The sequence below is a fragment of the Macaca nemestrina genome, chromosome 6 (genome assembly GCF_043159975.1).
Source record: "Macaca nemestrina isolate mMacNem1 chromosome 6, mMacNem.hap1, whole genome shotgun sequence".
Taxonomy (NCBI): domain Eukaryota; kingdom Metazoa; phylum Chordata; class Mammalia; order Primates; family Cercopithecidae; genus Macaca; species Macaca nemestrina.
Genome location: NC_092130.1, coordinates 101607816 through 101629790, shown reverse-complemented (window position 1 = coordinate 101629790; position 21975 = coordinate 101607816).

Here is a 21975-nt window from a genome sequence, read left to right as displayed (position 1 = left end):
TTGTGCTTGACATAGAAATCTAAATTGGTAGTTGTTTTCTTTCGGCCATTTGATTATGTCATTTCATTTTTTTCTGTCTGCTATCATTTTTGTTGAAAAGTTAATTTTTTGTTAATAAATGTCAGGCACATATAGTCAAACAGGTGAAAACCAAAGACAAAATGAAATCCTGAAAGGACCTGGAATACAAAAGACTGAATTCCTTCAAAGGAGCAACCATAAGGCTGTTTTTCTGATTATTTATCTTTATTGGTAGTAAGTGTTCTTGGGGTTCACAGCTGGGGTTCACTGAGCTTCCTAAACCTGTGGATTAGTGGTGTTTGTTTGTTTTCAGACAAAGTCTCGCTCTGTTGCCAGGCTGGAGTGCAGTGGTGCAATCTTGGCTCACTGCAACCTCTGCCTCCTGGGTTCAAGCGATTCTCCTGCCTCAGCCTCCTGAGTAGCTGGGACTACAGGTGTGCATCACCACACCCTGTTAATTTTTGTATTTTTGATAGAGATGAGATCTCACCATGTTGGCCAGGATGGTCTCGATTTCTTGACCTCATGATCCGCCTACCTTGGCCTCCCAAAGTGCTGGGATTACAGGTGTGAGCCACCACACCTGGCCTGGTGTTTTTTTTTTTAATCAGGATTGAAAATTCTTGACCAAAAGATTTTCAAATATTATTTCAAACTCATTCTCTTGTTTAACTTTTGAGTCTCTAATTTGCATGTATGTAGACCTTTAATTTGCATGTATGTAGACCTTTAGATTGTATCTGAATTTATCTTAATCTGTTTTTTCCCATGTGATTTAGTGTGGAATGTTTCTGTAGATTCATCTTCCAGTTCAGTAATCCTGTCTTCAGCTGTAACCAAAACACTGTTAACACATCTATCAAGTTCTTAATTTCAGATAGTGTATTTTTCATCTGTAGAATGCCCATTTGATTTTTAATAGGTTCCTTTAATTATCCATTTTTAATTAAAATTTTTTCATTTATTTTCTTGACTATATTAATCATAGATACTTTAGAGTCTTTATCTGCTGACTCTAAGGGTGATCTGGATCACCTATATGTCTATTTATTGCTACTTTTTCTCTTGGTTATCTGTCACATGATTTTCACATGGCTAATAATTTGTATTGAATTCTGGACACATATATAAAAATTGTAGTGGCTTCTAAAGATGCCATTTACCACCAAAGAATTTCACCTTTTCCTTTACTAGACAGAGTAGGAGCCAATTCCATTAATCTAATAATGAATGAGCTGTATTGAGCTAGTGTCACATTTTTAGTAAGACTTAATTTACCATGAGTTTTCTCTTATTCCTGGGAGGGACTCCCGAAGGCCTTCAATGGAAGCCCTGGAGGGTTTCATGTCTCACCATGGAGAGAGAGTGGAAAATTTCACTCTACTTTTCAGAGGATTTTGCCTTAGTTCCCAGATAGTATACCATGACCAACTCTCATTTTGTTGGATGTATATTCTTAATAAATTGTTTTATAATAACGAAGAGTTGGGAGAAAATTTACTTCTTTTTCCTTGAGTTATATTTTTCTTTGAGAGTAGATTCATTATCATCTTTAGTTTGTTAGCTCCCTTTCTTTAATTCTTTTATTTTCTGAATATAGTATGTTTATCAAGTTGCCATGTTATTTCTTTCCTTGTAGCTCATAGAAGCAGTGGGCTGTTGTGTCTAGATTCTAGAGCAGTGGTTCTCAACTTAGGGTAATTTTGTCCCTAGACAACATTTGGTAATGTCTGAAGACATTTTTGGGTGTCTCAACTGTGGTGATGGGGGTGTTGCTACTGGCATTGAGTAGGTACAGATTAGGGATGCCACTAAATATTCTACAAGTCATAGGATGCCCCCTTCCCTCACCACACAAATACACACTCAAAAGAATTATCTGGCCCCAAATGTCAAGTGCTCAAGTTGAGAAACCCTGTTCTAGGACCTTCTGTTTATATGATGTATTACATGGAGAAATTGTTCTTATTATGATTCCCATACTAGAGACCTATTTGCCTTCCTCTAAGAACAAAAACTTTCAAGCTGAATGCTGAGTTCTATTCAATATTGAGGACACTGAAATGGAGAGTTCTTTTGGCACTACATTCACCTGTTACTATGTCACCTGGGCTTTGCTCTATTTTCTGAGATTTCTTATACCCAGGAAGCCTCCACCTGATTGGAGCAGGCTTCAGATTACTGCTGTAATTCAGGCCACTTTCCTAATTCAGCATGAACATAGAAAATGGTGATCCCTGGCCGTTCTTTCTGTCTTTGCTGACATGCTGTGGGTGCTATTGGCCTCTCTCCTGGGTTTCTTTGACTTTTCCCTAGGCTGTCTACTGGCTACCTCGGTTTATTTCTCTCCTAAGTGGGAGTTGTTAAGGAACGCTGGATCAAATTCCCCAATTTCTCTGTCTTGATTAATGGGAAAAGGCAGGGGTAGGTTTAAGAAGAGGTTAGAGGTAAAAAATCTCCTGTTTGGTTCCTTGAGCAATGCTTTTTAAGGCTTATGACACAACATTATACTTCTCCCCTTGCTTTGTGGCTACAAGTGAAATTTTTGCCTCTGTCTCACTATCTTTTGAAGATTTTGTCAGGTAGTGAGGAAAGGAAACTTTTGTGTCCAGCCTGTCATTTTATCCCAAATATAGTAGTAGGTATTAAAATATTACAGACCCAGCATTTTATTACCCTAATATTACCGTATTATTGATCTTAGATGGCTCTAAAATTAGGCCAACCAGGAAGCACTAGGTCTGGGAATTTACCCATGGATAACAGTGACGGGGTGCGGGGTGGAGGGGGGCTATAAGCAAGGAATCATGATCATGTGGAAAGTTTATGTTTTTTATTTGAGACAGGGTCTCACTCTGTCACCCTATCTGAAGTGCAGTGGCACAATCACAGCTTACTGCAGCTTTGAATTCCTGGGCTCAAGTGATCTTCCTACCTTAGCCTCTCAAGTAGCTAGGACTACGGATGCACACCACACGCCTGGTTTGTTTGTTTGTTTGTTTGTTTGTTTGTTTGTTTCTTTCTTTCTTTCTTTTTTCTTTCCTTCCTTCCTTCCCTCTTCCCTCTTCCCTGTTTCTTCCTTCCTTCCTTCCTCTCTCCCTTCCTTCCTTCCTTCCTTTCTTTTTCTTTTTCTTTCTTTCTTTCTTTCTTTCTTTCTTTCTTTCTTTCTTTCTTTCTTTCTTTCTTTCTTTCTCTCTCTCTTTATTTTTCTTTCCTTCCTTCCTTCCCTCTTCCCCCTTCCTTCCTTCCTTCCTTCCTTCCTTCCTTCCTTCCTTCCTTCCTTCCTTCCTCCCTCTCTCTCTCTCTCTCTCTCTGTCTCATGTGGTCTCACTATGTTGCCCAGGCTGGTCTTGAACCCCTGGGCTCAAGTGATCCTCCTGCCTCAGCCTCCCAAAGTGTTGGGATTACAGGCATGTACCACTGTGCCTGGCCTAATATTTTTTTACTTTTTGTGGAGGTGAGGACTCACTATGTTGCTGTGGAGGAAAAGTTAAATATTAAATTTGAATTCAATTGAACATGGACACAAACAATGGTCACCAGGTCCCAGAATAGGCTGTGTGAGTCCCTTGAGGCATTCATCCAGCACTGTTTCGGAGAAATCTCTATTTCAATCGATTCCCATACATTAGTTACTGAAAAACAATAGACAATCACAAAAACAGGTTGACCTTTTTGTGTTCCTTGAGCCCAGTCGCCAAGAACCCTCGTGACTGGGCCTCATGCCAAATAACTTGTTACAAAAAGAGTTAGGGTCCCAGAGTGCGCCAAAGCTTCATGAGACCTCTCATCATCTGTACACGGATGAGTGGCCGACTCTGAAGCCCAGGCTGTTGCTTCCCGGTCTAGTGGTGAATCCTCCATAGTCTGGTGAATGTAAATATCTTTTCCCTTCTCTTCCCATTGCAATTTGCTGATTATACCAATCTCCTTATTATATCATTTGCTTATTATATCTGCATTGCCATTTACATGGGATAAAGGTTGTTTACCCTTAAAGGTATTGTGTGTGTGTGTCTTTTCTTCTCCCCTCGCACGTTTCCTACACGTTGCCTAGGCTGATCTTGAACTTCTGGCCTCAAGCAGTCTTCCTGCCTTGGCCTCTTAAAGTGCTGGGATTACAAATGCAAGCCACCGTGCCTGACTGGAAGTTTTTTAGAAGAGGCTTGTAAATACCACATAACTAGGAAGAAATGGGAAAAGTCAATCTAGAAATAGACAAGTCAGATGGAATTCCTGTCCAATAAGTCAGGCAAATCAGGGTGAGAAATAGGGTCTTGAGGGTTTGACCCTCAGATTATAGCTGCTCAGGAGATTGCTCTCCTCACATACCTGTAATCAGTTTTCCTTCCTTTGGAGCACATGACACCTCTTCCTCTAATCCAGTTTACCTCCTCTTTATTTATTTATTTATTTATTTTTTGAGATGGAGTCTTGCTCTGTCACCCAGGCTAGAGTGCAGTGGCACAATCTCTGCTCACTGCAACTTCCGTCACCAAAGTTCAAGTGATTCTCCTGCCTCCACCTCCCCAGTAAGCAGGGATTACAGGCGCCTGCCACCACACCTGGCTAATTTTTGTATTTTTAGTAGAGACAAGGTTTCACCATGTTGGCCAGGTTGGTTTTGAACTCATAGCCTCAAGTGATCTACCTGCCTCAGCCTCCCAAAGTGCTGGGATTACAGGCGTGAGCCTCCACGCCCAGCATCAGTTTACTTCTCAGACCATTCCAGTCTAATTCTATCTAGCTTTCTTAGCTATTTTTAGAAAAAGAACACTGGCTTAGAAGAAGGGGAGAGATGTGTAAGTTTTCTTGCAAGTCCAGCTTTCCTACCTTGCTCCTAATTAGGTTTTCTGTTTCTGTGGCTGTGACTTCTCTACCTCCAGCTTGCTGTGTTTACTTCTCCCAAACAACAGCTCAGTATACTTACTTCTCAAATATGGTTTTCAAAACACATGGAGGAATCCACAAACCTCTGTGCATCAGAGTCCAATTTTCCTGCCCTCAAAAAGGCACACAGCTGTATACACAGCATGTTTTGATCACTGGCAAGAGCTTTCTACCTGCCAAACACTTAAATTCATTAACATTTACTGAGAATGGCAGGATGTAGGGTACCATTTGTCAATAGCCACAGTCTTCCCATCTTCTCACCACCCTAGGAAAGAAGGCTGAGGAGAGAGATTTCTCACACAGATGACCCCAGTCAAGAGCCAAAATACCTTGGCAAGAAGCAGCCAAAAAAACACTCCACTCCCTGTAAGTTCTGCATTTGGAGTTTCTCTGCAGTTTGCTAGGCTGAGTAAATAGAGCTGGCAGCCAGAAATAAATATCTGTTTTTCACAGCCAGAAGAGGGACAGCTCCACGAGTGTTCATCTGTGTCTGCCTTTGGCTCACTGGTTTTGTTTCCACAGCTTTGGTTCATGAGTGGACATCGCGCGGGCCTAATGCAGGTGGAGACACTTCTGGAGGTGTGGGCCTAGGGAGGAGAGGTGAAGAGCAGGAAACGCATCAGCACTTTTTCTTCTAAGCGCTTTATGTCCCCAGAAGGCTCTGAAAATTTCAAGAAATTTTGTGAATTTCTTAATCTGTGGTCATCGCTATGTAAGCGGCCACAAGTTGAAGGGGAAGTAGTTTTGCAATTAGGTGTTTCTTGAAGTTCAAGTGACTAGCCCACTTAAGGTACGCTGAGAAGATTTGGCCATATCAGATGATCAGATCCAAAATATACAAGATCTGGTTTCTAAAATTAGGAATCTGACCCTGACACTCCTGCAGATTTGTTTAAGGTGTTTGAATGTTTTTCAACAAATTGGTCAATTTGGCAAACTGACTTTTGAAGAAATTACTTTCAGAGATATGACAGAGCCCACTTTTCTCCTTGACACTGGATCCTCATTACCTACTCGGACCCTTAGTATGACCCCATCCTGGGGTCTGACTCTGCCAAACCACTCCAGCTTTCAGTCTACTTCTCAGGCCTCTGACCTCAGCTGTACAGCTGGCCAAAAACACCTACCTCAGAGCCATTTATCAACTTGCTTGCCATGCCTTAAGCCCTTGTAACTCTTTATCCATAGCTGTCATTTTTGGTCTCTCTGAATCATGCTCTCTTTCTTAAAGCTCACTGTTGTTCTGGATTCCATGGCCACTGTCTCTGACTCACTCTTCCAAATCAAGGCTCCTATCCTCAGGCTGAGTAAGCTGGGAGGAGGCCTCTGCTGTCGCAGTGGGAGGCCTCCAGGGTCATTCTGACTCATCCTCTCTTATTTTGCTTTGTTGGTATCTATCTGTGTGCTGCTTTCACTCACAAAACTTTTGACAGCAAATGCGTGGTATCTTTTCCAACATCACTTCACCAAATTTCCAACACCAGCTGGGTGTTCTACAATTCAATTCAATTCTAATACTATTTATCTGGAATTAGCTTCAGATCCCACAAGTTAATGAAGTGTAACCAAACGCAGTTTCGGCCACATGCCGCTTACAAAGTCAAATAACAAGGACAAGGAATGGTGGAAGGAAAGTGACTTTATTCCAGAGCTAGCAGTGGGAAAATGGCCAAGCTTTGTGCCTTACAGAAACCATTTCAGGTAGGGTTCAGTGGCTCACGCCTGTAATCCCAGCACTTTGGAAGGCCAAGGCAGGCGGATTGCTTTAGCCCAGGAGTTTGAGACAAGACTGGCAACATGGTGAAATTCCATCTCTACAAAAAATACAAAAATTAGCCAGGTGCAGCGGCATGAGCCTCGAGTCCCAGCTACTCGGGAGACTGAGGGAGAAAGATCGCTTGAACCTGGGAGGTCAAGGCTTCATTAGAGAGAGGCCCTATCTCAAAAATAATAATAATAATAATAATTCAAATTTTGGACAGAATGCAAGGGGTTAAAAAGGGAAGCTTGCTATGGGTGGAGTGGGGGGTGGGGGCAGGCATGCTGAAGGGGCATGTTATTTTTTAGTCTTTTTTTTGTTTGTTTTTTCATACAGAGTCTTGTTCTGTTTCCCAGGCTGGAGTGCAATGGTGTGATCCCGGCTCACCACAACCTCCACCTCCCGGGTTCAAGTGATTCTCCCCGGTAGCTGGGATTACAGGTACCCACCACCATGCCCAGCTAATTTTTGTATTTTTAGTAGAGACAGGATTTCACCATGTTGGCCAAGCTGGTTTCAAACTCCTGACTTCAAGTGATCTGCTTGCCTCAGCCTCCCAAAGTGCTAAGATTATAGGCGTGAGCCACCATACCCAGCCGGCCGGAAGTATGAGTCTGTTACAGGACTTGCTCTGATGACTTATCTTGGATTATTGCCCCCTATGGTGGTGAATGGGCTGGTGCCATCTCCACCACAATTGGGTTGTAAACTCACTGCAACCTTGAGGTAATCTCCTGGTGGGGAGAATTCGGTAGGTGACTGGATTGTTTTAAGATTCAGTTCCTGGAATTTATAAGCAAGCATAAAAATTGATAAGGGGACACTATGCTTGGTGGAAAGAAAGAGGGCAAAGGTTACCATTTTATTCTTAAGAAGTTATACACTAGTCGAGTGCGGTGGCTCATGTCTATAATCCCAGCACTTTGGGAGGCCAAGGGGGTGCATATCACCTGAGGTTGGGGGTTTGAGACCAGCCTAGCCAGCATGGTGAAACCCTGTCTCTACTAAAAATACAAAAATTAGCCTGGTGTGATGGCACGTGCCTGTAATCCCAGCTACTTGGGAGGCTAAGGCAAGAAAATAGCTTGAACCTGGGAGGCGGGGGTTGCAGTGAGCCGAGATCATGCCACTGCACTCCAGCCTGGATGACAGAGCAAGACTCTGTCCCCCCCCCAAAAAAAAAAAAAAAAAAAAAAGTTAAACATACAGTAAGCAAGGAGGATAAAGGAAATAAAAAGAGAGAAAGAAAAAAAGTTTTTAATAGGGTAATTTGGTGGCAGGATCAGTCCAACAAGACTGCTACCACTTCAGATGCCAGCCACAAGTTCCAGATTGTCACTGGTACTTCTCTCTATCTGGCTATGAATTTGTGGCTTTCCACAACTTCCTCCTGAGGTTTGATAATTTGCTAGAACATCACAGAACTCAGGAAAGTGCTTTACTTGCCATTACTCATTTATTGTGAGGGATACAACAAGCAAACAGAGGAGATACAGAGGACAAGGTAGGGATTCGGAGCTTCCATGCACTCTGGGCACACCATTCTCCCAGCACCTCACGGTGTTTACCAACCCAGAACTTTTCTAAACCCCAATGTTTAGTGGTTTTAATGAAGTGTTCATTAAGTAGGCACAATGGATCAAATAATTGGTCATTAGTGATTAACCCCATCTCCACCTTCTCCTTCCTCCCTGGAGGTTGGAGTGTTGGCCTAAAAATTCCAACCATCTAATCATGCCTAATCATGGTCTTTCTGGTGACCAGCTCCCACCCTAACACTATCTAGGTGTCCCCAGTTGCCAGTCATCTCATTAGTACATAAAAGATGCTAGTAGGCTAGGGCAGTAGCTCATGCCTATAATCCTAGCACAGGGGGAGGCCAAGGTGGGAGGATTGCTTGAGCCTGGGAGATCGAGACCAGCCTCCTCAACATAGTGAGAACCTCATCTCTACAAACTTTTTTTTTTTTTTCTTTTTGAGATAGAGTCTTGCTCTGTCACCCAGGCTGGAGTACAGTGGCATGATCTTGGCTCACTACAACCTCTGCCTCCCAGGTTCAAGTGATTCTCTTGCCTCAGCCTCCCAAGTAGCTGGGACTACAGGTGCATACCACCACGTCTGGCTAATTTTTTGTACTTTCTTTTTGTAGTAGAGAACAGGTTTCACTGTGTTTGCCAGGATGGCCTCGATATCCTGACCTCAAGTGATCCGCCTGCCTTGGCCTCCCAAAGTGCTGGGATTACAGGCATGAGCCACTGCGCCTGGCCAATTTTTTTTTTTTTAAATTAGCTGAGCGTAGTGGTGCGCACCTATAGTCCCAGCTACTTGGGTGGCTGAGGTGGGAGAATTGCTTGAGCATGTAAGGTTGAGGCTGCAGTGAGCTCTGGTTGTGCTATTGTACTCCAGCATGGGCAACAGAGCAAGACCCTGTTTCAAAAAAAAAAAAAAAGAAAAAAAAAAGCCAGTATCATTCCAAGGGATTCCAAAAGTTTTAGTTTAGGATCTGTGTATCAGGGACCAGGAACAAAGACTAAATTTTCTTTTTAGTATGTCATAGTATCCTACAAAAACTAACAAACTCATCACTTGCTAAATTTCTGAAACTGGGGATACATACACAACACTATTTAAAAGGGCAGTTGTCTTCTCTGGGTTTCTGGATCTGACAACGTACAACCAGTTATCGCATATTAACATACGAAATTGCTTAAAATTGTATGTTATTTATACTTAATGTAAACTAAAATGTGCCATCCCTTTGCTCCAGCATCTCCATCTCCAGGGATAATCCCTATGCCGCCCTCAGGCTGGCACTGCATGACCTGACCCCTCCTGTTCCCTGACTAGGAGTGGGCGGTTAACCCACACTGACCCACTTGGCCTCTCACACATGCATTTGAGTTGAGGGACAGAGAGCAGGAGCTGGAAGCTGCAGGCTATTAACAGCAGAGCTCTAAGGGGAAGATCCCCAAACTCATGCATCAAGGTCCCTTTCCTCCCTGAATCCTGCTTATTTAACTTTTGTTTAGACTTCATGAGACCTAGTGCTCTGTTTCAGACTTGTACCATTCTAGGCATTGTTTGCAGCAAACATAAATGAGATATGTACTTCAATGTTGCAGATTCATTGGTTGGCTCTTCCCACTATCTCTTCCTTGCTGTTTTTCCCAACAGAGGTTAGAAAACATCAATATTCTATTTCTCTGCTTCTCTTGCCTTTAAGGGTGCTAGAGTTCTGGTCAAGGACACATACATTTCTATGTATGTCTTCGGAAGAAGTTTAGGGAAAGGATTTTTATGATAAATGAATCAGGTGCAGCTGGTATGCCTCTTCACCTTATTCTCACTTTGAACTAACATGTAATACTAGGAGCCTCAGCACCCACCTTGAGGCTATGTGGGAAAGGCCAACTGAATTGTAGAGGTGCTGTCCCTGACACTGTGGAGCTGCTAAACCAATGCCAGTAACCAACAACCTCCAGATTTCTTGATATAGAAGGGAAAAAATGTTTAAGCCACTGTGAGTTAGGTTCTCCATTGCCTGCTGCTGAAATGAAGAGTTCAAAAGCAATTCTGCCATGAAGACTGATTGCCCTCGTACAAAGAAATACTTCCTGCTATTTAGGCAGTAACTCAAAAAGTAAAATTCACTAGTTCTATGCTGCCTGCAATTATTTTCTAATCATTCCACATGCACTTGCACAAATTGAACTTCTTAATCATGGGAACTAAATCATCTACCTTATTCAAAATTTCCACAATCTCTGAGCAGACTGGACAATCGGAAAAATGCTTTTAAAAGTCTTTCCATGAGGCACTAGGGCTCTAAATAAAGTACATCCCCCGAGTCAGTAAGCAGTTTCAGAAAGTAGTACCTTTGGAACTAAGCAAACCAAAACAAACCAAAACAAAACAAAACAAAACAAAAAAAACCTTGTGATTCACTACAGGCAGAAGAGTTTCATACTGAGAGAGACCTTATAAACGTGTGGCTGCAGAGAACAGTGTTTTATGTATGAAAACAAGGATAAAACCACTTGGCAAAAGATAATATTGGATTTACACCTCGTACCAGAAGAATAGACTACAAAAGGATCAGAAATGTTAATGTAAAGAATGAAATCAAACAAGAACTAAAAGAAAACACAGATACATTTTTTATAACTTAGGTGTGGTGAAAGGCTAAGTAAAACTCAATATATAGATGCAATAAAAGGAAATACTACATATTTTTAAAACCACAAGTTTTTGTATGGCAAACACCACCATAAATAAGAAAAATCAAAAAACAAATGATAAACTAGAAGAAATATTTGCAAAATACATCACAACAACAAGCAAATCTCAAATCTAAGAGCATATAGAGGAGTAACAGTGATACAGATTAGAGCAACCTTGTAGGCAAGTAAAAATATATATTAACACCACTTACCCAGCTCCCATTCATTTTAGGATTTATTTTACTTATTAATTTTAATTTTAATATTTTGAGATGGAGTCTTGCTCTGTCGCCCAGGCTGGAGTGCAGTGGCACGATCTCTGCTCACTGCAATCTCCGCCTCCCCGGTTCAAGTAATTCTCGTGCCTCAGCCTCCTGAGTAGCTAGGATTACAGGCACCTGCCACCATACACAGCTAATTTTTATATTTTTAGTAGAGATGGGGGTTTCACCACTTTGGCCAGGCTGGTCTCAAACTCCTGACCTCAAGTGATCTGCCTGGCTTGACTTCTCAAAGTACTGGGCTTACAGGTTTGAGCCACCATGTCTGGCCACCATTTTAGGATTTAATAGTGAAATATTAAAGGCAGAAATGTTGGAACACTTAACTATTTATGATAGACTCCTTCCAATAGTCAGGAAGTTTCCAACTTAGTGTGTATAACAATTTTTGTCAAAGCTGTAAAAACAAAAATTGCATACTGTATTTTAAGAAATATAAAGAGATTTAAATGATATTTTGACTCTGACATTTTTCCTCCTCATTGTTTTTAAGGCCTTGAGATCCTGTTGGACTTAATTTTTCTTTTTGCATTGATTTTAGAACGAACCTAACTCTCACAAATAATATGCCTCCTCTGTCTGACAAAATGAGATATTAGATATTGGAAACATAGTCACCACCTGTCAAAACTTCAAAAATTCCTACTTAACTACCCATTAACTCTCTTGTTCTTTCTTTGAAATACTTACTGAAAGAAATATCTGATGGTTTCACTTGGCTTGAGAAAGTCCTGCTTAATAGTATTTATAAAAAGAGTCAGAATTTCACTAATGTTAAGACCATCAACAAACGTACATATTGATCACTTTCTATGCGTTATAATCCATGCTTACTTGCAAGTTTAAAAACATTGAAGGCTGTCTGTTTCTCTGTTATTGGTGTGTAAGAATGCTTGTGATTTTTGCGTATTGATTTTATATCCTGAGACTTTGCTGAAGTTGCTTATCAGCTTAAGGAGATTTTGGGCTGAGACGATGGGGTTTTCTAAATATACAATCATGTCATCTGCAAACAGGGACAATTTGACTTCCTCTTTTCCTAATTGAATACCCTTTATTTCTTTCTCCTGCCTGATTGCCCTGGCCAGAACTTCCAACACTACTAGGAGTGGTGAGAGAGGGCATCCCTGTCTTGTGCCAGTTTTCAAAGGGAATGCTTCCAGTTTTTGCCCATTCAGTATGATATTGGCTGTAGGTTTGTCATAAAAAGCTCTTATTATTTTGAGATATGTCACATCAATATGGAATTCATTGATAGTTTTTAGCATGAAGGGCTATTGAATTTTGTCAAAGGCCTTTTCTGCATCTATTGAGATAATCATGTGGTTTTTGTCTTTGGTTCTGTTTATATGATGGATTATGTTTATTGATTTGCATATGTCGAACCAGCCTTGCATCCCAGGAATGAAACCCACTTGATCGTGGTGGATAAGCTTTGTGATGTGCTGCTGGATGCGGTTTGCCAGTATTTTATTGAGGATTTTTGGATCGATGTTCATCAGGGATATTGGTCTAAAATTCTCTTTTTTTGTTGTGTCTCTGCCAGGCTTTGGTATTAGGATGATGTTGGCTTCATAAAATGAGTTAGGGAGGATTCCCTCTTTTTCTATTGATTAGAATAGTTTCAGAAGGAATGGTACCAGCTCCTCCTTGTACCTCTGGTAGAATTCAGCTGTGAATCCAACTGGTCCTAGACTTTTTTTGTTTGGTAGGCTACTAATTATTGCCTCAATTTCAGAGCCTGTTATTGGTCTATTCAGGGATTCAACTTCTTCCTGGTTTAGTCTTGGGAGGGTGTATGTGTCCAGGAATTTATCCATTTCTTCTAGGTTTTCTAGTTTATTTGCATAGAAGTGTTTATAGTATTCTCTGATGGTAGTTTGTATTTCTGTGGGGTCAGTGGTGATATCCCGTTTATCATTTTTTTATTGCATCTATTTGATTCTTCTCTATTTTCTTCTTCATTAGTCTTGCTAGCGGTCTATCAATTTTGTTGATTTTTTCAAAAAACCAGCTCCTGGATTCATTGATTCACAATTGCTTCAAACAGAATAAAAAAACCTAGGAATCCAACTTAAAATGGATGTGAAGGACCTCTTCAAGGAGAACTACAAACCACTGCTCAATGAAATAAAAGAGGACACAAACAAATGGAAGAACATACCATGCTCATGGATAGGAAGAATCAATATCATGAAAATGGCCATACTGCCCAAGGTAATTTATAGATTCAGTGCCATCCCCATTAAGCTACCAATGCCTTTCTTCACAGAATTGGAAGAAACTACTTTAAAGTTCATTGGAACCAAAAAAGACCCCACATTGCCAAGACAATCCTAAACCAAAAGAACAAAACTGGAGGCATCACGCTACCTGACTTCAAACTATACTACAAGGCTACAGTAACGAAAACAGCATGGTACTGCTACCAAAACAGAGATATAGACCAATGGAACAGAACAGAGCTCCCAGAAATAATACCACACATCTACAACCATCTGATCTTTGACAAACCTGAGAAAAACAAGAAATGGGGAAAAGATTCCCTATTTAATAAATGGTGCTGGGAAAACTGGCTAGCCATATGTAGAAAGCTGAAATTGGATCCCTTCCTTACACCTTATATGAAAGTTAATTCAAGATGGATTAGAGACTTAAATGTTAGACCTAAAACCATAAAAACCCTAGAAGAAAACCTAGGCAATACCATTCAGGCCATAGGCATGGGCAAGGACTTCATGTCTAAAACACCAAAAGGAATGATAACGAAAGCCAAAACTGACAAATGGGATCTAATTAAACTAAAGAGCTTCTGCACAGCAAAATAAACTACCATCAAAGTGAACAGGCAAACTACAAAATCAGAGAAAATTTTGCAATCTACTCATTTGACAAAGGGCTAATATCCAGAACCTACAAAGAACTCAAACAAATTTACAAGAAAGAAACAGACAACCCCATCAAAAAGTGGGCAAAGGCTATGAACAGACACTTCTCAAAAGAAGACATTTATGCAGCCAACAGACACTTGAAAAAATGCTCATCATCACTTGCCATCAGAGAAATGCAAATCAAAACCACAATGGGATACCATCTCAACCAGTTAGAATGGCAATCATTCAAAAGTCAGGAAACAACAGGTGCTAGGGAGGATGTGGAGAAATAGGAACGCTTTTACACTGTTGGTGGGACTTTAAACTAGTTCAACCATTATGGAAGACAGTGTGGTGATTCCTCAAGGATCTAGAACTAGAAATACCATTTGACCCAGCCATCCCATTACTGGGTATATACCCGAAGGATTATAAATCATGCTGCTATAAAGACACATGCACATGTATGTTTATTGTGGCACTATTCACAAGAGCAAAGACTTGGAACCAACCCAAATGTCCATCAATGACAGACTGGATTAAGGAAATATGGCACATATACACCATGAAATACTATGCAGCCATAAAAAGGATGAGTTCATGTCCTTTGTAGAGACATGGATGCAGCTGGAAACCATCATTCTCAGCAAACTATCGCAAGAACAGAAAACCAAACACTGCATGTTCTCACTCACAGGTGGGAATTGAACAATGAGAACACTTGGACACAGGAAGGGGAACATCACACACTGGGGCCCGTTGTGGAGTTGGGGTAGCAGGGGAGGCACAGCATTAGGAGATACACCTAATGTAAAAGACGAGTTAATGGGTGCAGCACAACAACATCGCACACGTATACATATGTGACAAACGTGCACGTTATGCACATGTACCTTAGAACTTAAAGTATAATTTAAAAATAAATAAATAAAAAATAAAAAATGTTGAAGGCTACCAGGTATAGAGACCAGGCCTATTCAGAGGCCAAGGACAACCAGAGTGAGAAGAGAGGCCTTTAGAATGTGGTCTGTGAATGAAATACTATTGTCCAAGCTTTAGGAAGGAATTACAAAAGTCTCAGTGGGAACAGGGCTTCTAAAACAACTTACGGCTTGCCATCTAAAGAGGCCAAATGGGAAAGTAAAAGGAAAGAAATTCTGGTTCAGCAGCCCATAATGCATTCCTTATAGGAGACAGAGTATTCTGCTACATTTCCTGGCCATACCTCCCCTTGAGCTGCAGGTGTGGTAGAGTCTGCCAGGTAGACAGTTCCTGGCAAGCTGAAGGCTTCCCTGCTCAAGTGCCCAGCATCGTATCTTTCACCTTTCCTGCCTCAAGGCTTTTCTAAAGCCTAGATATTTCAGTCCTTACACACACAAAGCTGGCAATGTTTCTTAGAGGGCATTTCTCAGTCAAAGAGGGACTGGAGTTGATGAATAAATGTCTCACGTCACATCCACCCCCATCCTTCAGGGGTGCATTCTACACTTTTTTTAGAGGGTCCCCAGCAGTATTAAGCCCAGTTGCCCACCATGGTAACTAGCTAAATAATACATCCGTCGATGGTCTTTCCTTCTTCCCTGTTAACCTTTCTTTTTATTCTTATTCTGACTTCCTGGGATCATCCCCCAAAGATACTATTACACTCCAGTTTTTTACTCAGTCCTTGTTCTGGGGTTCCCAAACCAAGACAGTCCCACTCATGGTAGAGGAGGAATAAGATGAACTGAAGAGGCTGGTCACAGTGGCTCATACTTGTACTCCCAGCACTTTTGGAGGCCAAGGCGGGTGGATCATGAGGTCAGGGGTTTGAGACCAGCCAGACCAACATGGTGAAACCCCATCTCTACTAAAAATGTAAAACTTACCCGGCGTGGTGGTGCACGCCTGTAATCCCAGCTACTCCAGAGGCTGAGGCAGGAGAATTGCTTGAACCCGGGAGACGGAGGTTGCAGTGAGCCAAGATAGTGCCACTGCACTCCAGCTTGGGCGACATAGCAAGACTCTGTCTCAAAAAAAAAAAAAAAATCAACTGAAGAAACAGGGTGAAGTTTCAGACTCAGTTTGCCCTTCTTGAAAAGAAGAATGAAACCAAGAGAAGTAGGTGTATCTACCTATGCAGAGAAAGAGTGGAAAGGAGTGCTTCTGCTGTATTTAAGTCCTGCCTTAAGGCAGGATGGCTTCCTTCTCTGTACAAAACTATATTTCTTTTTCTTTTTATTTCTAGAGGCAGAGATCAAACTCTTTCACTCTCTTCATGCCGTATTAAATACATTGTTAAGCAATGGACAGATATTACCATCTGTGCTTTGAGCTCTCTACCAAAATTGGGATTATCTGGTGATCTAAGCAGTCTTAGATTCCAAAAGGTAGTTGGTTTCCTTGCTAAGCGCTAGGGTAGAGACAGAAGATTTTGATCATAGCCTATGGCCAAGCTCCAGTAGGATTTCCAAAGCAACTGTTTAAATAAATGGCTGGGCAAGAAGAGAGGCTGTCCTGGCTGCTTTCATTATCTTCTTTAGGGAAAAAATTATTGGCCCTTGGTGACACCACTTATAAATTTTTAAGTTTCCTTGGTGTACATGGGTCAAATTTCTTCCTAAATTATTTATAGTGACATATATATGTGCATGTGTGTATGTATCTGTATCCACATATGTATACCTCAAAAGAAAAGCAAGCAGGAGTTCTCAACAGAGAGGCATTGAGCAGAGACTTTGCAGGCATTTGGTGTTCTTTTCCTTTGGGGAAGATATGCAGCCTATCTTTCTGGAAGAAGCACAGACACCTTGGTAATATCTTGCTTGAGAAATATGGATAGTTTGTTAATCCATTTCCTTTTCATGAGAAGGTAAAAATTAGCTTTAGGAGTGTTGAGACCTAACTAGGGAGATTTTACCAAGAGTATCTCATAACATGCTGTCATTGAAGTAGCATGAGTTACCCAAAGTCTGGAAAGCACAAAGTAAGGGGGAAAAGTAAGATTTTAGGGATAAATCCAGCCAGAAAACTTATCAGGGTTCCTTGTGCCCCCAAATGCATGGGCTTTGGAAGCACTAATAACTGCAGCTTTGGTTCAGTGCAGCTGGGACAAATATGGAAAGAACTGGAAGCCTTCTCTGGGAGGCAGGACTCATAGGCCTAAGAAATTTCAGAGTGGGAGGCAGCCTATGATACAGGGTCAAAGAAGCACTGAGAACTTGCTGGGTATTATCAAAAATGCAAAAGAAAAAGCAAGGAATCTGGATCAGAGGGAAATCAAGACCACAAATTGCTTGGGAAGTTGCTGTAATTCATTCATTCTTGACTGTTAATAGGTACTGGAGATATAGCAACGAATAAGACCAGTGATGCCCTTTTTTTTTTCTATTTTAAGAGAGAGAATATTTTGTTAGTTCCCCAGATTATTTATGGTGGACCATTTGTAACGTTATACATTGATAGATTTAGCTAAAAGTCAAGTCTCAGTGTTATTAAGAATTCCATTGACATTTCAAGCTAATGTTTATAAAATAATACATCTTTGATATTAGAGTTATGTCCTTTCCTATGCCCCCAAAATCTTGATGGTAAAATTGTTTCCTGTTTTTGAGTTAGGTGATCAACAAATGTATTGTGTACTTACTATGTGCTCACCCAGTATGTGAATAGCATGGAAGATGCTTTCTTCAGTTTTGAGCTGGGCATATTGTTGCGAAAAATAAAGATTACATTTCCAGCTTCCTTGTACTTAGGTATGACCTTGTAGTTCTGGACACTGAGATATAAAATGTGAATATAAAATGAGATATAAAAAAACAGCTAAGAAGGGCTGGTGTTTTCTTCCCCCCCGCCCTTTTGTCTTTAACCTGTTCCTTCCAGAGGGACTGAAATGCAGATATGAAGGTTGGAGCTCCAGTTGCCATCTTGGACCACAAGTGACCCTGGAGATGGAAGCTGCATGCTAAGCATGGTGGAGCAGAGAGACAGGAGGGTCCCTGAAAACATCATGGGTTGCCACGCTAGTCTTGGATTATCTATCTCCAGTTTCCTTTACCTGAGAAATAAATAAATGCTTATGTTTTAAAGCTTCTTTTATTTTGAGTTCTCTGTTACTTGTAGCCAAATTTGTTGCAATTTGCAGCAGATATAGAGTTCTGTAGCTTGTTTTGGCCATTTTTACTTATAGGTGACAGTAACTTTGCATTAAAAGATTGCCTAGCTAGGTATTGCCCTGAGCAATTGCTGTTAGGCTTCTCTTTCAATGGGGTTGCTCAGAAAAGCTGAGGCAGGTCCCCTTGGATGGTTATCCTTCTGTCTTGCCTGGTAGGATCTTAACCAGCTCTTTTCCAAGCTCTTCCTTACCTCCTCCCTCCATTTTCATTTCCTTCTGGTCTCTCTCAATTGATTTTGCTATCTAGGAGCTTTTTTAAAGCTAGGAATGAGCCAGGTGTGGTGGCACACACCTGTAATCCCAGCACTTTGGGAGGCCAAGGCAGGTAGATCATCTGAGGTCAGGCGTTCGAGACTAGCCTGGCCAACATGGTGAAACCCCATCTCTACTAAAAAAAAAAAATACAAAAATTAGCTGGGCAAGGTGGTGGGCACCTGTAATCCCAGTTACTCGGGAGGCTGAGGCAGGAGAATTGCTTGAACCCGGGAGGCAGAGGTTGCAATCCTCCTGGCTCAGACTCCCAAAGTGCTGGGATTACAGGCATGAGCCACTGTGGCTGGCTCAACGTTTGCTCTTGAGGGAGAAGTGGTGCTCATACTTGGGTCACAATTAGTTCTAATTAGTTTTTCTTTGTTTCGTTCCTTTTTTCTTTTTTCTTTTTTTTTTTTTTTGAGAGAGTCTCACTCTGTGGCCCAGGCTGGAGTACAGTGGTATGATCTCAGCTTACTGCAACCTCTGCCTCCCAGGCTCCAGGTATTCTCCTGCCTCAGCCTACCTAGTAGTTGGGACTACAGGTGCGCACCACCACACTCAGCTAATGTTTGTGTTTTTAGTAGACATGGGGTTTCTCTATGTTGGCCAGGCTGGTCTTGAACTCCTGATCCCGGGTGATCCACCCACCTCGGCCTCCCAAAGTGCTGAGATTACAGGCGTGAGCCACACACCCAGTCTGTTTCATTCTTTCTTGATCTTTCATTGACTTCTTTGTGAACCAGTCACCTTGGCCAAAAATCCCTAAGACTCTCAGATATGGACACTTATGCATTATCATAGTTATACTGTTTCTACATTATGAAGTGTTTCCCAGAGGAAAATAAATTCCTTTAAAACAAACAAACAAAAATTATTCTAATACAATTTGTTACTACTACCCAACCTATTCTACAAAGCTAGGGCAAGGTCTATAGAGAGGAATGGAGAAAACAAACAGGACCAGTTAAACAGTGAAAGCAGGCTCAGTGGACAGCAGAAATCTTTGTGTGTACTCACTCTTGTAGAGACGTTTCTTCCCAATGTCAAGAGAGGCTTCACCTATTCATTTCGTTTTTGGGAAGTTTTAGGAACAAAGAAGCAGTATTTTTAGTTTTGTTATTGAGAAGCAGGCAGCTGAGACTTTCAGTGCATGTACAATATCACCACTAGGGACTTTGAGATCTTCTGCCAACCTGCTCATGACTTCCTTACCTTTTAAATTTCTTGTATTCTATAGTACTTTAAGATTTCTACCCAATTAAATTTTCTTGTATATCTACATCACCTCCATTCTCATGCTAACAATACTAGCCTTTGTGCCTAGAATAGACTTCAAACCATTTCCTCCTCTTGTTCAAAACACAACCCAAACTTTTCTCACTGGACCCTGTGTATACCTCACTCAGAACACTGACCATGTTATCTGGGAAGGGTTTGTTTGTATATATTTTCCTGTTTAACTCTCTGCCTTGAGGGCCTAACCCTTTGCCTATCAGAGTAAGGCCCTCAGTGAATATCTCCCGACCTTTGGCAGAAGTGGTAATCAGTCATCATATCTGCCAAGAGCTATGTGTGGGCAATTATCATTTGCAATAAGCTAGTCTAAAGAAATTATCCTGAAATTTAAAATTACAAAACAAAAAAAAAAACATTGTGCAGGACAAAGAGAAAGAAAACTGCCAAAGGCTGGAAAATACAAATTTGAACACAGCTGGGAGCTGTAAAGGGAAACAAATAAGTACAACTCTTCATTGATATTATGAAAAGTCTTTTGTAATGAAGCATCAGCAAATTAAACAATCACATAATATGTACTAATATAAAATGGTGCATATTATGCTAATACAAAAAATAAGAGAGTGGAGTGGTTTAGTGTATATGCTTGGGAGCCACATTTCAAAGTTTATATTCTGGCTCTGCTACTTTCAAGCTATGTGGATTTAGGCAAATTCCTTAACTTCTCTGTTTCTGTAGCTTCATCATTTGTAAAATGCAGATTCTACTATTGTTTTCCTCAGTGGACTTTTAATAAAAGGAGTTAATATATCAAAAGCACTTAGACAAGTGGCTGACATAGAAACAGCAATGTAAATATTTGTTTTAGTATTATTGCTGCTGTTATAATTCCCCATCTTTAAGCAAGACTCATGACGACAAAAACCAAAAATGTGAAGGTTGGAAGCCTAACATATTTATGTATGTAAACGGTAAAGGTGATGGATTAAGATGGCAATGCGGGTCATTCATTACTTTTAAAGGGGCTCTTAACATTATACTTTTAGGGGGAGTGCGGTAGTTCACACCTGTAATCCCAGCACTTTGGAAAGCTGAGGCGGGCAGGTCTCTTGAGGTCAGGAGCTGAGACCAGCCTGGCCAACATGGTGAAACATCGTCTCTACTAAAACTACAAAAAATTAGCCGGGCGTGGTGGTGGGCGCCTGTAGTCCTAGCTAGTCGTGAGGCTGAGGCAGGAGAATGGCGTGAATCCAGGAGGCGGAGCTTGCAGTGAGCCGAGATCACGCCACTGCACTCCAGCCTGGGTGACAGAGCAAGACTCGGTTTCTATATATATATATATATATATATAAATAAATATACAAATTATATATATGTGTGTGTGTGTGTGTGTGTGTGTAAGCTGGGCTTGGTGGTGCACCCGTGTAATCCCAGCTATCCAGGAGGCTGAGGCAAGAGAATCGCTGAACCCAGAAGGCAGAGGTTTCAGTGAGCTAAGATCGTGTCACTGCACACCAACCTGGGCTCTGTCTCAAAAAATAAAAATAAAAAAATTATACTTTTATAAACTCTTTGCTTGAATGGTTAAATACATACCAGGAAGCGGCGCATAGACTTCCTTGGCGCCTACCCCACCCTCCCTTTCTAAGTTGTGTCCATACCAAATTTTGTGATTTATCACTAAGTACAAATTATTAGTAAAGTGCTATAAAGATTCCTTTGAAATGCCTTTTGGGAATGATATAGAATTTATTTTAAGACCATAAAACTAGACAACTGGCGTTTCTTTATTGCTTGCTTTTGAACTCATATTACTATTGGAGTTCTCAATTAGGCAGTTTGGGAATGAAAATTTCTAAATCTTGGGCTAAAGCCTGTTTTGGTAACAGCTTTATAGTCCTTATTTGAATTACATTAGTAGGCATGTGTACATTCAGTAACTTCTGAGATATTTGGCCCTTGAGACTTGTAGCAGCATTAAAAATATGACAGCTTCTAGGTTCTTGGTACTTATACACTTTTCTCTCTCTCTCTCTCTCTCTCTTTTGACAAGGCTGCTAAGAGAACACTGCAATCTTCGGGTAGTTCACCTGTTCTCTTTACTGTGCAAGGTTCATAAAGGCAGGCACCACATCTGTCATGTTTGTCACTATATCTCCCATGCCAACCACAGTGTAATCCACATAATGAGCATTTCAAAGGCACAACATTTGGTAAAGAGATATGAATGAAGGTCTTACACGGAAGCAGTGGGGAACAGTAGAACCAGCGTAAGCATTAGATCTGG